The following is a 17352-nucleotide window of genomic DNA, read 5'->3' as shown; positions in this document are numbered from 1 at the left end:
AATGTCATCAACTTCCAGACCAAATTGAAAACATGGTTCATCAAATTCTTCATCAGTGTAGGCCTGGCTCAGGGCTTGGAAGAACAGAAGGTGCTTCTTTGTGGGTAGTTTTTTGATTACTGATTCAATCTCTTTACTTATTACAAGTCTATTTATATAATTATTTCTTCTTGAGTCAGTGTCAATAGTTTGTATCTTTTAAAATATCTGCCCATCTCATCTAATTTATCTGATTTGTTGGCGTACATTGTTCATAGTATTCCTTTATGGTCTCTTTTATTTCTGTCAGGTCATTAGTAATGTCCCTCTTTTGTTTCTGTTATTATTAATTTGAGTCTTTTCTTTTTCCCTTGGCCAGTCTAGCTTAAGTTTGCCATTTTTGTTGATCTTTTCAAGGAATTGGCTTTTGTTTTCATTGATTTCTCTGTTGTTTTCCAATTCTCTGTTTCATTAAGTTCTGCTCTAATCTTTGTTTCCTTCAATCTGCCTGCTTAAAGCTTACTTTGCTCTTCTGTTTCCAGTATCTTACATTGGAAAATTAGGTTATTGATTTGGGATCTTCTTCTTTTTTTTTTTTTTTTTTTTTTCTTAATTTAGGCACAGACTTGCCTTTGTTACAGAATTTCCTTAGGTTTTCTTGAATAGATGTGCTTTCATTTGCTGCTTGCTATCAGGCCCGCTTCCAGAGGCTTCAAATTCTGTGTGTGTATACAATTGCAATAGTTTCACTAAGGAACAGATCGCTGAGCTCCTCGTGTGATCATGCCAGAAGTTGATCTCATGCTCCCTTTTTGTTAGAGGACTTTAGGGGAGATAGAGTGTTGACTTTGTGGACACTACCAGAGATAGGACAGAGTCAAAGGAGAGTGTACTTGAAGGAAGGTAGGCAGTAGATGTGAAGACCCGGGACACTGGACATGAAGGAGGGGTAAACATTTTCAGTGCAAATCTGAAGGTGGAATTTGGAATAATGGATGTAGGTTTAAGCTAAATATCAGGATGAACTTTTCAAAAACTGGAATTCTGTCAGTACATGAAACTGTCCTGTGTTTGGGCACCTGTACGCTCTCAGAGATCATCCACATTGTCAAGGACACTGTGGAAAAGATTTCCTCACTGGTGGTACGATGGATGATGTAACCTCATTTCCTTGCAAGCAAAAGTTTCAGAGATCATTGCATGACAGGGTCTCACAGGTGGCTTTGGGGACAAGGGTTTGCATTTAGCAAGGATCACAGCACACCATGTTTTATGAGAAAGAGCAAATCTCTTTCTAATAAGTATAAAACACATCCCTAGATATATACATTTGTGTGTACAATTTATTTTTTGCTATTTTATTTTCAAGTAAAGAAGCCAAGGTATCTTCCAAAAACAATTAGAGTTGATACAGTAAGATTGTTTTTTTTCCTTGATACGTATTTTTAAAATATATTTTTCTTTTGAGAGAAGTACTATAGGAGCTTTTTGAAACTTGAGTGTTCCTAGGTGTATTAGTATACTGGTGCTGCCATAACAAAATAGTACAGGCTGGGTGGCTTAGAGAACAGAAATTTATTTCTCACAGTTCTGGAGTCTAAATGTCAAAAATCAAGATATCCATAGCTGTGGTTTCTTTTGAGGCCTCTCTCCTTGGCTTGCAGCTGGCCATCTTCTCACTGTGTTCTCACAGGGTTGCCCCTTGGTCTGTATGTTGTCTGTGACTTAACCTCCTCCTTTTATAAGGACACCAGTCACACAGGATTGGGGCCCACCCATCTGACCTCATTTTATCTTAATCACTTCTTTAAAGGTCTTTGTCTCAAAATATAGTTACATTTTGAGGTACTAAGGATGTGGACTTCAACAGATGAATTTTGGGGAGACACAATTCAGCTCTCAACACTAGCTTTTGCTTCACCCTCCAATGCTGTTTCTGTTCATAGTTTTCCTTGAGTAGCGATCAGCTAGAGGGTACAGAAAACTCAGAATTTAGAGAAATTCATGCTGTCACTACTTAACTATTGCCTACCTTAGGTCATAATAGAATTGGCTTTTGATTGTCAGATTGCTGGCACCAGCAAAGTCCCATGCCTGGCAGCTCATGGGTATTTCTGCAGAGAAATTAGCTGGAAGGAACAGATACAGGATGTCCTTCCAGAAATCATTGTCAGCCCAGTTACACCCAAGTGAGTTGAGACACAGTAGCCTTGCAGATATAGCCTTTCAACAGATCTTCCAGGGAAAACAATAGCACATCCACATTTGTATTAAAGATCAAGAACACCTCTGATTGCTTTTTTGCTTTGTTTTTCTTGTGAAGCTAATTATGCTTCCACAAATCTAACTGCTTTGTTGACTCCTGCAACACATATTATCAGCTAATACATAATGCATCCTGCTGAAGCCAAGTACGTGGATGACTTAGAGACCCTTATATCTATCCTACAATTTTACTGTAGACTCACTCCTTGGCCAGTTCATTTTATGAGGCAAAGTTTTGAATGAATAAAGTGATATAACTGTATATATTCTTTCATGAGATATTCTCACATGTTTTTTTCATGAGAATCTTACATATTCTTTCACTCATGCTATCATAAGTGTGTTTTTTTCTCTCCTGTTCACAAAACAGAGTTGTCATTTCAGCTAAAATGAGTCAACTCAAACTTTATTTTCTAATTACAAATTTAATTGTTAGAAAAGATAGAAAAGGACCAGGTGCGGTGGCTCGTGCCTGTAATCCCAGCACTCTGGGAGGCCAAGGCAGGAGGATTGCTTGAGCCCAGAAGTTGAAGACTGGCATGAAGCAACATAGTGAGATCCCATCTTTACAAATAATAAAAAAATTAATTATGTGTGGTGGTATGTGCCTGGGGTCCCAGCTACATTGGGAGGCTGAGGTGGGAGGATCACTTGAGCTTGAGAGGTGGAGGCATGAGCTGAGATTGTGCCACTGCACTCATCCAACAGAGAAAGACCAATCTCAAAAAGGAAAGGAAAACACAGAAAAGCACAGCAGAAATAATAAAATCATGGGTAACTGCATTCCCTCAAAATAACCATTGTAATTTTTTTCACATTTTTCCCATCTTTTTTTCTGTGCATGACCTTTTACATCTCTCTATATTTATGAAATTATAGCAAAATACTGTTTTATTTTCTTTTTAAAAATTATACAACATGGACAGGCGTGGTGGCTCATGCCTCTAATCCCAGCTACTCGGGAGGCTGAGGCAGGAGAATTGCTTGAACCCAGGAGGCAGAGGCTGCAGTGAGCCCAGATCATGCCATTGCACTCCAGCCTGGGTGACAAGAGTGAAACTCCGTATAAAAAAAAAAAAGAAAAAAAATTACACAAAACTTTATTGTGGAAATTTTCTTGAATATTTTGTCATATAATTTTAATAGTGAGTGGTATTCTAGATTATAGAACATTCAGGTAAAGAATACTGAGGTTATTACCTTTGCCTATATATGTTTGAGCATATATCTGATAACTATGTTTGCTTAGTCTTCTTCACTAATTTGAAATGACATATTTAGCATATCGAAAAATGCCTAGATGTAACAGGGGCTATTTATTGGTTTAACACTGGTTCACTGATTTGTCTCTTCTGGCATCAGCACTATTTTGCTGTAGTTAATAAAAATATAAGTTCAGGTTAAACATCTTGCATTGTGAATAGGAAGTATTTTATTATCTGTTCTCCGTATTACTGTTTTGGGTGAAATTTAATTTAGCAAACGTAGTATCTATATTAATATGATCTAACATCTTTCTGTCTTTCCATTTATCTATTTAATTTTTTAAAAACATTTTCTGGAACCTACATTATGGTATCACATAATAATGGTATTAGCAAGCTCCTTTATCTTATTCATACATTTAATGAAAATACTAATAATGTTTCTCTGTGAATTTTGTTGTTTACAGTAGGTTCTGGCAGATTCACTTGATCTGATTAAAGTTTTCTTTTCTACCTAGTTTACTAGTTTTTTGTAGTAAGACTATGTACTGAATTTGATTAAAAACTTTTAACTATTATAGGGATCACACAGCCTTTTTGTCTTTAAATATATTTTGCTATATTAAGATATTTCATATGGTATTATAGTTGCATTGCTAAGATAAACCCTTTTGGAATACTCATGGGTTCCATTTGCAAACTTTTCATTTAGGATTTTTGCATTTTCAATCTTATAATATCCCATCTTTTTTTCCTACTTGCCCTCCCTCTTTGCTCTCCTGTTCTGATTTTGATTCAGGGGCACTGGGTTAATCTGTTTTCCTAAAGTGAGCTAAAAAGTGTTTCAATTCACCCCTGTGTGTTTTCAAAGAGCTTAGTAACATTGGAATTTTCAGATATTTGAAAGTTTATTAAAACTTGTCCTTAAAAACTCCTGATAAGACCCTGTATCATTTTAAAAGATTACATCTTTGATACCTTTTTTAATGTTTTTCACTGATCTTTCCTAGAAAACCGTGTTTTGTATAAAACCTCAAATTTATTATAAATTATACCTATTAATCTCTTATAATTAAAAATAACCTGCCGTTTCTTTGACTTTTCTTGTTTCCAATGTGTGTGTGAGTTTTCACTTTGTTGTTGTTCAGGCTTGTCAAAGGTTTGGTTTTAGTTTTTTCAAAGTTTTATTGATGATGTCTACATCTTCTGTTCTTTATTTTAAGTTTCTAATTTCCCCCTTTTCTATCTTAAAACAATCTTTTACTCCTAATTCAATAGCATCCTAAACTGTATACTTCTTTTATTTTCAGCCTTTTCTTTTCTAATCTATGCATTTGTAAATGTTTCTTTGAGCATCATCTTGGGCTTATCTCGCAATTTAGTAATGTAGCACTTGTAGGTCTTGATACTTGTGCTCTCAAAATTGATGATTTCTAAGTACATGCACTTTCTATTCTTGTCTCTTTGATGGAAGATTTGGTGTTTTAGGCTTTTCTAGTGAGTGTAATTTTTCTGGCTTTTGTTTTTAATTTTATTATACTGCTTACAGAGAATATGATCTCCATGATTTCAGTTGTTTGTTTGGAAAGTAATGAATTTTTTTCTCTAAGGCTTAATGGAGGATAAGACTTTATCCATGTTTTCTTATGTGTTTTCAAGGAAGGTAGAGAGTTTCATATAGCTTTGTCTTAGCCATACTGATGATTTTTTTTGGTTATTCTAATTATGTTATCCTTTTGTTTACTTGATGTCACTGTTTGAGTTATAATTGCACCCCACTATTTTTGTTTTTCTATTTCCTTCTGTATTTCTGTCAGTTTTTCATTTATTTTGGGAGCTGTGTTTGGTTCATGTATGTTTTCTTTTCCTTTTATATTTATGTCTACATGAATTATTACTTTTCTATTTGATTCTTTTTTCTCAGGTTATATTTTTCTGATATCAATATTGTTACACTTCCTTAATATTTGTTGAGCATTTTCATATCTTTTCATTTATTATTTTCAATGATCTTCTTTTAAATATCTCTTTCAAATAACATATAGTTTTAAAAGAAATTGATTTGAATACTCCTATATTTCAATGTGGGAATTTAACTTATATTTATAAAAACTAACATGGTTAGTCTTTAGTTTTATTTATGATTAATATTTACTTATTTTTAAAACTTTTATTGAGATAATTGTGGAGTGGATTCACATGCAGTTGTAGGAAATACAGAGGGATCCCTTGTACTCTTTGCTCAGTTTCCCCCATTGATCAATATTGCAAAAGTATTGTATAATATTACAACCAGGGTATTGGCATTGATATTGTTTGCCCTTCTTTATCCAGTTTTACTCATACTTATTTGTGTATTTGTGCTGTAGCCATCTCAGGCTGATGACCTTCCAATTAATTTTTTTAACAACCTTTATCACTCTCAGGTTATATTTGGTAATTATCGTGTGCGTGTGTGTGTGTGTGTGTGTGTGTGAGAGAGAGAGAGAGAGAGAGAGACAAATATCTGACTTTGGCAGACATCATTGTTTTATTTGGTTTGGATTGTTTTATGTCTTCTCAGTCCTCATCATAACCTCATTTGCAGCATTTTAAGAAATAAGTACTCCGTTAAAGATGACAGTACTTAATCTTGGGCTCTCAGCAAGCCTGTGAGCTAGTTATGCTTGACCCTGAAGGAAACTGAGTCTTTGAGGCACTGTATGCTTCAAATTATTACGCAGAACAATTAAATGATAATCACTTCAATAATTGATTCTAATATACATAGTACTTAACTTGTAGCTGAGTGAATTCAAAGATGATACTTTTCAACCTTTTAAAATATACAAGGATAAACAAACATATAATTTTCATGTGGGCCAAGATAGAAAATCATTTTTTCTTATAACATTTTGAAGGAAATTTAAATTTTATAGTTGAAATAGTCTGAATGTTTGTGTTTCCCCAAAATTCGTATATTGAAACCCTAACCCCCAAGATGATGGTATTAGGAGGTGATTGGTGCTCTTCTGAGAGAGATTCCAGAGAGCTGCCTTGTTCCCTTCTATGTGGGAACACAGCAAGAAGGTGCCATCTTAAGATGGCAGACACCCTCACCAGACACCTAATATGTGGGTGCTTTGGTCTTGGACATCATAGCCTCCAGAACTGTAAGAAATAAATTTCTGTTGTTTATAAGCTACCTGAACAGACTAAGACAGTTACTTTATTGATGACTCAGATTTACAGAATTATCTTCTGGAATTTGCTAAATGTTTTAGTTGAAACTTGTATCCACTCTGACTCTGTCTTTACCTTAAGATAGTCTGATCCTCCCAGCATCCAATAAATGTAAGCCATGTTCACTCTGAAGACGGTAATAGGAGTTGACTTGGAATGTCTGTTTCTGACTGCCTCTTGTTCTTATCACTTGCCTTCTGGCTTCTGAATCTGGCCTCAAAGTCACATTTGTGATGTGGGGGTTGTCCTTAGGATTTGGCATTTGAACGTAGTTTCACCAGATTTTGATTCTGGGCTACCTTTCATGATCTTTAGCTCACACTTATGCTCCTTTCTTTTTTTGCATTATGATGTATATTCATCTCTGCAATAAATATCCTGGTTGGGTCTAACTTTATTTGAGGGTAAAAAGAAGACTGAATTTAGCCCAGGCTATACAGAGGATACCTGTAGATATCCTACAGAATACCATAGAAAAAATAAAGTGTATTGGGATGGAAACTTTGCGGGGTAAAAATAAGTAGGGGTAGAGGGAACACAGAAATAAAATACTTAGATTATTGGTAAAAGATAGAGAAGACTCTTGCTATTGGGCAAGCCATCATCAGGTGGACAAGGTTACCTGGTCTAGCACATTAAGAGGAGGCTTTCAGCCGGTGGCTCATACCTGTAATCCCAGCACTCTGGGAGGCCAAGGCGGGCGGATCACCTGAGGTTGGGAGTTTGAGACCACCCTGACCAACATGGAGAAACCCTGTCTCTACTAAAAATACAAAATTAGCTGGGTGTGGTGGTATATGCCTGTAATCTCAGCTGCTTGGGAGGCTGAGGCAGGAGAATTGCTTGAACCCGGGAGGCGATGGTTGTGGTGAGCCAAGATCACGCCATTGCCCTCCAGCCTGGGCAACAAGAGTAAAACTCCGACTCAAAAAAATAAAAAAATAAAATAAAAAGAGGCTTTCTCATAGGTGTGGCTAACTATCAGAGACATATAGTTTTTAAGCAAATTATGTTTATAAAAATTAGAATGCCCTATAATTTAGTGTACATACATTAAGGAATACAGTGGGATATCACTCCTTCTTGAATTCTTTCTGCCTAAGAGGCTGGTAACAACCTCTTGACCACCAATATTGCCAAGGAAACTTTCTGTTACTGTCTGGGTAATTTTTAGACCTTATTTAATAAGTTTTGGCTGAGATGGTACCTTCCTTTCAGGCCTTTTCTAAGATATTAAGTGTTTAATTTTATACTTGGTTAAAAGATGGATCTCAATGTTCTCTTTTTTTCTCATCTCTTGCTCCTTCCGTCTTTACTTCACTGAACTACCTTTCAAAACTCTTCATGCTCGTATAATCACATCCTAACACAAATTTGCCTTTTAGGAAGACTTTTTGAAAGGATGTTCACTTGTGCACAATGTCAAACTCCTCCCTCCCAGAATCTATCTGAAAAACAAACTCTTAGAAAAACCTGCATTGACCCAAAAATACTGTAGAGGAGCTACCAATATGTCAAAAAGTCTAATAAAATTCTGCTATTTATCTATAACTGCCACTAAACTAAGCGATGGTGCCAAGGGCTGCCAGGCTGCTTGCCTTCCTGAGAAAGTGAAAGAATTATCCCAGGAAATTATTAGAGGAGATGCTGGTGACCCTGGTCCCCTCTCATTCAGAGTGTGGGGCTGGAGAAGAGTGCAGGCCATGGCCAGATTGGGAATAATCTGTCTAGAACCAGAAGTCTGCCATTTTGAATCAATGGCATTTGGCAAAAACTCTTATGAGCCACTTAAGTGGTAAATCCCCAGAATGGTAAGGGGATTCCCCTGGATGACAGAAAGTAACAAAGTAGTGAATGTATTAGTCTGTTCTCATGCTGCTAATAAAGACATACCTAAGAGTCAGTAATTTTTAAAGAAAAAGAGGCTTAATGGACTCACATTTCCACATGGCTGGTCAAGTCTCACAATCATGGTGAAAGGTGAACGAGGAGCAAAGTCATGTCTTACATGGCTGCAGGCAAGAGGGCTTGGGCAGGGGAACTCCCATTTATGAAACCATCAGATGTCGTGAGATGCACTCACTACCATGAGAACAGTATGGGGTAAACTGACCCCATGATTCAATTATCTCTACCTGGTCCTGCCCTTGACATGTGGGGATTATTACAGTTCAAGGTGAGATTTGGGTGGGGACACAGTCAAACCATATCAGTGAGTGAGGCCTGATGTGGCCTCGTTGTACATTTCATGGGAAGCCAGGAGAAACTGGAGGCAAAGTGTCTAAGAATCAGCTCTCCATCTCAGAAATGTAGAAGTGGAGCCCTGGTGGGTAATGATAACCTGTGGAGAAGTTATTCACATAATTTTGTGTTAAATAAAATATTTCAATAAATCCTTTTTTTGCATTCAAAGGTGATTAAATAAGAAAGTAAAAACTATTTTTTTCAGAAAACTGATTGTATCATTAAGCAAAAGGAAAAATCAAATGATTATCTCAATTAAAGATCAAAATGTTCCTTGAGCAAATCCCATATCCATTCCTAATGAAAATAACTCTTAAATGGTGGATATAAAATTATGTTTTAAATGATTTTATATCTATCTTAAAGGTATGTCAAAGTGGTAATATGCATCAAAGCCTTAAAATGTGCTTATCTTTCGCCTCAACAATTCATTTCTAAGAATTGAACTAATGAATAATTCAGAAGTGCACGATATTTCCTTTTGAAAGTTGTTATCTATAATAGTAAAAATTGAGCACGACCTTCATATTCAACATTTGTAGTTTAGATCTTGACAGTACTGACACAAAAGAAAAATCACATCACTGTTCAGCCTTTGGAAGTCACACTTGTAGAACTGGGGTTGGCAAACATTTTCTGTAAAGGGCCAGGTAGTAAATATGTTAGGCTTTGGGGTCCATGTGCTAACTGCACTGATTTAACTTTGCTGTTGTAGTCAGAAGGCAGCCATACACAATATATGAATGAATGAATATGGCTGTATTCCAGTAAGACTTATTTATGGACCTTGAAGTTAGAATTTCACACAATTTTCTTTCATCACAAAATCATTTTTCCCCCCGATCATTTAAAATGTAAAAACAATTCTTAGCTCACAAGCTATGAAAATGCATGCAGTAGACAAGATTTGATCCCTGCTCTAGAGGAATATTTTGTAATAGCAAATAAATTGATCATATACTGATAATAAAATAATAAATGCTGGAGAGGGGAGTAAGTTAGGACTCACCTCCAGAGAGCAGTGCATAATAGTTGGTATCTGACAGTGTGGTTTTGGTGCAAGCTGAGGATTGAAATAATGCTCTCATGTTTCCTCTTTCTTTCTTGGACCCTACCCTACCAAGGCTAGCCTGCTAGAAGGATGTAAGGCATGTATGTAGAGCCAAGTTGTCCCACTCAAGGCTATCATAGAGCAGCCAGTGGCCAGGAACATACCAACTGAATCCCAATGCATGCATGGCCCCTGATAAGATCATCTAAGCCCAGCCTCCATGAACAGAACTGCTCCCCAATCCATAGACTTGTGAGAAGTAATAAATGGTGGTTTTTGTCAACCATTAAGTTTGGAGATGGTTTATTATGCATCACTGTTAGCTGAATCAGTTGGTTTTGAGTAATGGTACTGATGTCTAAATCTGCAGGTAATCCAACAGGACTAAGTGGGGGCAGGAGGACCAAGGTGACAGATCGTGGAGGTACCAGGGAAACCAGCTGAGGGCAGAGGGTAGGACTTCACATCAATGGTGGGGGAGGCCCTAATTCAGGGGGACATTTTTCATCTGGTCTCCCTGGCTACATGCCACCCTGTTATTACTCTTTCAAAGACCAGGAAATGGCCTTGTTAGCCAAGAACATGTTTTTCAGGAGGTATCTCATGCTTGTTTATAACACTCTTGGCTTAGAAAGTTAGAGCCATGGGAGCTTCCAAGGAATTGTGATTGCAGCCATCTTCGGTATTTGTTTCTAGATGCTAATTTGGAATTTGGGCCACAAATACCAAAATGCTTTAATAGTTTCTTCTAGAAGAATGAGGGACTCTCCTGTAAATGAATGTCCCTGGGCTTGTCGCAGATACTTCTGAGTTCCTAAGATGGATATGCATAGCAGGGCCATCTCTGACCCAAGTATTTTGACTGTTTGATCAGGAATGGTACCCTTTATTATTTTGTGCCAAAAGAGGGCATCTTACAATGCTGTGTATACAGTTGACCCTTGAACAATGTGGTTTTGAACTGGGCCCGTCTACCTAACACATGGATTTTTTTCAGACAAACCCAGATCAAAAATACTGTATTTGCAGAATCCAAAACCCCTGTATACAGAGGTCTGACTTTTCCTATACCCAGGTTCCTCAGGACTGACTGCAGAACTCGATTAAGTGTGGATTTTGGTATACACCGGGGTCCTGCAACCAATCCCTGGCAATCCTGAGGGATAGATGTGTATGCAAAATGAATTCAGTAAATTGAAATTGCTTTGGTGGACATAAAACTTACCTCCCTCCTTTTAGTGAATTCTTTTCCATCCAGAAACTACAATCAATTATGCGATTTTCACTCTGCTGAGTAGAAATAACTTTAAATCCTTCACTTTTGCGGGGCTCTTTACAAAACCCCTTCACAGAGAGTACTCCATTTATTCTCATTACAATCATATGAGATACGCATTAGTATTCACATTTTAAATAAGAAGAAACTGAAGATAAGAGAGGATAATAACTTATTCCAGGTTCAAGTTCATTAAGTGGCAGAAATGGCGCTTGAAACTCAGGTACTTTGATATAAAAATCCAGCTCCCTCTCCCTGACAGCACAACTTTCTCCCTGAGCTCAGCTTCTTAGATTAGATATGTATGATTGATTTAACCAATTTTCTCCCTCCAAGGCAGAGGAACTGGTTTCTGTAAAGCATCACTCGCTGTTTCCAGGGGACCCAGCTACAGAGCAAGTGGAAAGATTGGTTGCTTGTTAAGCAGTCATACAAAACATCTGCAAAACCCCTCATTTGTGTACTGTGAAAATGTGATTTAGACCTATCAGTCTAGAATTATACTCTAGAGGTCCATTGTAGAATGTGCATTAACTAAATTACAGAACTATGATAGATCCTTCATTAATTTCCTTCTGTGTCCTATACTTCTTTTATTGGAGACATTCTTCACATTCCCTAGGACTTTTTGTTCCCTTTTACTTTTCCTCTCATTCTCATGTTTGAATGGTGGCATCTAACCGGATGCCAAGCCATGGGGTCCCATCACCGTGATGTCATTAATCTCTCTTCCCATCCCTTCATTCCAGAGCTATGGCCTGATTGAGCCCCTTGTGATCTACATAGGCCAGCTAGTGTACAGTCACATGGGGCGTCTGTTTCCTTCTCCCTCTCTTCCCATCCTTACTGTGCATTGCCCCCAGATTAACCTTTGGAAGCAGAACTATATAACTTCTGCGTTTGTAGAATTCTCCAGTGGATCACTACTGATTACAAATAAAGTAGTAACTATAACTAGGCCTCCTAGGATTTTTTCTTTATCTTTTAGAACAGTTTTAGATTCACAGCAAAATTGAGCAGAAAGTACAGAGTTCCCATGTACCCTCTGCCCACTCCCATGCAGTCTCCCACACTGTCAACACCTCACATCAGATTGCTACATCTGTTATTGATGTAGCATTGACACATCATTATGCATTGAACATGCATTGACACATCATTATCACTCAAGTTCTTAGCTGACGTTCCAGTTCATTTTATGGGTTTTGAAAAATGTATAATAACCATAATATTAACATACAGAATAGTTTCACTCTCCTAAAAATGCTCTGTGCTGTCTAGTCATCCCTTCCTTCTCACTAGCCTCTGGAAACCACCGATCTTTCTACTGTCTCCATAGTTTTGGCTTTTCCAGAATGTGATATAGTTTGAATCATGTAATATGCAGCCTTTCAGATTGTCTTCTTTCAGTAATAGGCATTTTAGTTTATGCCGTATCTTTTCATGGCTTGTTAGCTTATTGCTTTTTAGTGCTGAATAATAATCTGTTACTCAGGTGCTGAATAATAATCTGTTGTCAGCATGCACCAGATGATAGAATATCCCTTTTTCTATTCATTTACTGAAGGACGTCTTTGTTGCTTCCAAGTTTTGACAATTATAAATAAAGCTGATAGAGATATTTTTGTGCAAATTTTCGTGTGGACATGTTTTCTACTCACTTGGGTGAATACAAGAGAGTGTAAGTGCAGAATCACACTGGTAAAACTACAGTAGTCTCCCCTTATCTGCAGTTTTGCTTCTCATGATTTCAGTTACCCAAGTTCAGCCATAGACTGAAAATAGGTGAGTACAGTACAATATGATATTGACAGAGAGAGAGACTACATTCATACAACTTTTATTATAGTTTAATGCTACAATTGCTCTCTTTTATTAGTTCTTAATTTTAATCTCTTATGTGTCTAATTTATAAACTTTATCATAGGTATGTATATATGGAAAGACATAGTATATATAGGGTTTGATACTATCTGAGGTTTCAGGCATCTACTGGGGGTCTTGGAATGTATCCTTCATGGGTAAGGGGCAACTACTGTATGTTTAATTTTGTAAGAAAGTACCAAAGCTATCTTCCAAAGTGACTGTACCATTTTACATTCCCACCAGCAATAAATGGGAGGTCCTGTTGCTCCACATCCTCTCCAGCATTTCTGGTACCGTCAGTGCTCTGGGTTTTGGCCATTCTAATACGTGTGTAGTGGTATCTCATTGTTGCTTTAATTTGCAATTTCTTTCTTTAATGACAAATGATGTGAGGCATCTTTTCATATGCTTATTCGTGATCTGTATACGTTTTTTTGTGAGGTGTCCAGGTCTTTTGCTCATTTTGAAAATTGGGGTCATTTTCTTACTGTTTTTTTTGAGACAGAGTCTTGCGCCGTCGCCCAAGCTGCGGTGCAGTGGTGCAATCTTGGCTCACTGCAAGCTCCGCCTCCCAGCTTAACGCCATACTCTTGCCTCAGCCTCCCCAGTAGCTGGGACTACAGGCGCCCGCCACCACACCTGGCTAATTTTTTGTATTTTTAGTAGAGGCGGGGTTTCACCATGTTAGCCAGGATGGTCTCGATCTCCTGGCCTCGTGATCCACCTACCTCGGCCTCCCAAAGTGCTGGGATTACAGGTGTGAGCCACCGTGTCTGGCCTATTGTTGAGTTTTAATAGTTCTTCGTATATTTTGGACAACAGTCCATTATTAGGTGGGTCTCATGCAAAGATTTTCTCTCAGTCTGGCTTGTCTTCTCATTCTCTTGACGATATCTGTCATAGAGCAGAAATTTTAAATTTTAATGAAGTCCAGCTTATCAATTATTTCTTTCACAGATCATGCCTTTGCAGTTGTATCTGAAAAGTCATTGCCATACTCATGGTCATCTAGATTATCTCCTAGGAGTTTAAAATTTTGCATCTCGCATTTAAGTTTATAATACATCTTGAGTTAATTTTTATTAAGAATGTAAGGTCAGTGTCTAGGTTCATTTTTGGTATGTGGAAGTCCATTTGTTACAGCACCGTTTGTTGAAGACTATCTTTGCTCTACTGCATTCCCTTTGATCCTTTGTCAAAGATCAGTTGACTATATTTATGTAGGTCCATTTCTGGGCTATTCTGTTTCATTGATCAACTTGTCTATCCTTTTGCCAATATCACCCTGTCTTGATCTATGTAGCTTTATAATAAGCTTTGACGTCAGTAGTGTCAATTATTCAACTTTGTTCTTCTTCTTCAATATTGTGTTGATCATCTGGGTCTTTTGTCTCTTTGTATAAACTTTAGAATCAGTTTGTTGATATCCACAAAATAGCTGCTAAAATTTTGATTGGGATTGCATTAAGTTTATAGATCATCTTGGTAAATATTGAGTCTTTCTTTTTTTTTTTTTTTGAGACAGGGTCTTGCTCTGTTGCCCAGGCTAGAGTGCAGTGGCATAATCTCAGCTCACTGCAATCTCTGCCTCCTGAGTTCAAGCGATTCTCCTGCCTCAGCCTCCCAAGTAGCTAGGATTACAGGCATGAGCCACTGCACCTGGGTAATTTTTGTGTTTTTAGTAGAGATGGGGTTTCACCACGTTGGCCAGGCTGGTCTCGAATGCCTGATCTCAAGTGATCCACCCACCTCAGCCTCCCAAAGTGCTGGGATTATAGGTGTGAGCCACCGCACTGGCCGAGTCTTTCTATTCTTAAACATGAAATATCTTCTGATGTATTTAGTTCTTGGATTTTTTTGTCAGAGTGCATAGTTTTCCTTATATAGGTCTTGTACATATTTTCTTAAATTTGTACCTAAGTACTTTATTTTTGGGGGTACCAATGTAAATGATAGTGTTTTTTATTTCAAGCTCCACTTGTTCATTGGTGGTACATACAAAAATTGTTGACTTTTGAATATCAACTTTATATCCTACAAACTTGCTAAAATTATTTATTAGTTTCGTAAGTATTTTTGGTCAGTTCTTTCAGATCTTCTTCATAGAAAATCTTGTCACCTGCAAACAAAGGCTGTTTAAGATTTTCACAATTTGCCCTCAACCTTGTCCTTAGCATTATTGTTTGCAGTTTACCTTCAATTATCCAATATTTTTTACTTTTCTGGTGTGTTTTTTACCTCTTGAGATTACTCCCTTTTTCATCTTTGTCCATATCCAGGGGAGGCAGTGGGTGCAGCGGCATCACGTGCAAGCTCTGAAGCCAGGTTCCTCCTAGTTCTATCACTTACCTGCTGTGAGGCCTTGGGCAAGTTACTTAACACCATTCGTTTGTAAAGTGGAGATAAGAGTATCTTCCTGACATGTGCCAAAAAGATTGATTGCGAGAACATGCAGGGCAGAAAGTGGGCAAATGCTTAGTAAATACCAGGTAAGATAGCAGACATTTTATTGAGATATTAAGTTTTATCATGTTTTCCTTTATATTCTTCTTCCTTCTATCAGGATCTGGGGGAGGAGATGGAGGTAGATTTTAGTCAAGTCTTTCTGGATTTTGTTTCACATAGACTGTGACTTTTGAGGGGAAGAGTGTTTGAAGAGCTCAGGAAGACCTCTGAGGGAAATGAGAACAGGAGGGAATGCCTGCAGACAAAGAGAGAGTCTCAGGTAGCAGAGAGTCTGGTTCTTACAGGCAGTAGGAACCTACCGTTTCCCATCATGTGATGCCTGGAGGAATGGTGGGACCTGAAGGAATGGATTCAGGCTAATTCTAGCTACTCCAGAGATTGTATCAAAAGCCTAGAAGGAAATAGCAAAATGAGAGCCTCAAGAGACCATGTGGGGAAAGACCGTCAGTGTGCAAGCAAGTATCAGTAGGGGCAGGGGACCTACTACTAAAGAGGTACCCTTGATACCTTGGAAGTTTTCAGGCCTTAGAACTTTGGCATAACCCTAGGGTGAAAGGATTGAGGGCTTAAGAGTGATTAAAGACCTATTTACAATTAGCCTAGCAAAGGAGTTTGTGGTCCTAAGTTGGCTTAGGAAAAATAAAGAAAATATTTATTGCACACCTGAGTTTGTTAACTGATACATAATAACTACACTATCATCATCTTCATCACCTTATTATGATGTGATTTACACTCTCAGCAATGCAGTTTCTCCTTATGTCTATAAGGCCAAATACTATTCATGTTCCCAGGCCTACCTCCATTATCTTCTCTGTGAAGCATTGCCTGATCATTCACCTGGAATTGCTTCTCTCCACTGAACAAAAGCTGGTAACTCCTAATGCTCATGTGTTGCTTCCACTAGTAGGCTGGGGAGTTCCTAAGTCTGGAATTCACTTTTTCGCCTTTTTAAAGAACGTATACTTAGATTTACTGTTTATCTATATGTGTCTCTCTTGCCGTACATATTCATTTATTCCTGGTGCCTGTTTACATATCCTGAAGTCTAATAGTAACACAAAATGGAAGAAATTATGGGTCAAGCAGGAAACCTTGGAAATCTCCTTCTCTCCTTTGCTGCTAGGGGTTTGCCATTATCTTAAGATGCCAGAGCTTGAAACTCAGACATAGGTGTTCCTTTGGCTCATTCCCTTTAACAGATTAATTGTTTTAGGACATCTCTGCTAGTCCCTTGTATTATTCTTGGGCATAGCAGCTGAGATTATGCACTGATACTTAAATGTTAAGTGATTTATAATCTTCAAAAGGAAGATGGAAGCCTTCATTTCAGAAATCCAGGCTAGTTTGCAATGTATGGAGGGCCCATCTGTACCACAATAAGTGAAGATTAGGGGGAGAGGCTTCTATAATCTATATACATCTACATAAATAAGTTTGGGGTGTTCCATTTTACTCTCCTTGCAATTAATTTGATGAGTTAACTTAGTAGTAGCCAGCATCAACTTGGTCTTATCTAGGTTATCTTAGGACCCAGAAGATGCTTTGGCTGCTGGGTATAAACGTCCCAGTTCAGTAATAGGGCCCATACAAGGCCTTGCAAAGTAGAGTGAATAGTGCCTCCATGCTCAAAGAATGGGCCACTTCAGTTCTGAGTAAGTTTACAAGGTCCTTCCTTTTAAAATCACTTTATTTCTTCTTTAGAAACTTAGCTGTTAAGTCCCCACTGGCTTAAATAGCTGTGAAACATTGAACATTCATTTGCTTTTGAGCCCTAA

General features: G+C 37.7%; 1 long non-coding RNA gene across 4 annotated transcripts in view; it reads left to right on the top strand.

Moving 5' to 3' along the window:
• The window catches only part of LOC134736488 (uncharacterized), a 163878-nt gene that overhangs the window by 115773 nt on the left and 30753 nt on the right, over positions 1–17352 (top strand). The gene's annotated exons all lie outside the window — the stretch shown is intronic.

Source organism: Symphalangus syndactylus, chromosome 4 (genome assembly GCF_028878055.3).
Source record: "Symphalangus syndactylus isolate Jambi chromosome 4, NHGRI_mSymSyn1-v2.1_pri, whole genome shotgun sequence".
Lineage (NCBI taxonomy): Eukaryota > Metazoa > Chordata > Mammalia > Primates > Hylobatidae > Symphalangus > Symphalangus syndactylus.
The sequence above is the reverse complement of the archived record's forward strand: the minus strand, read 5'-3'. Positions and strand labels throughout refer to the sequence as shown.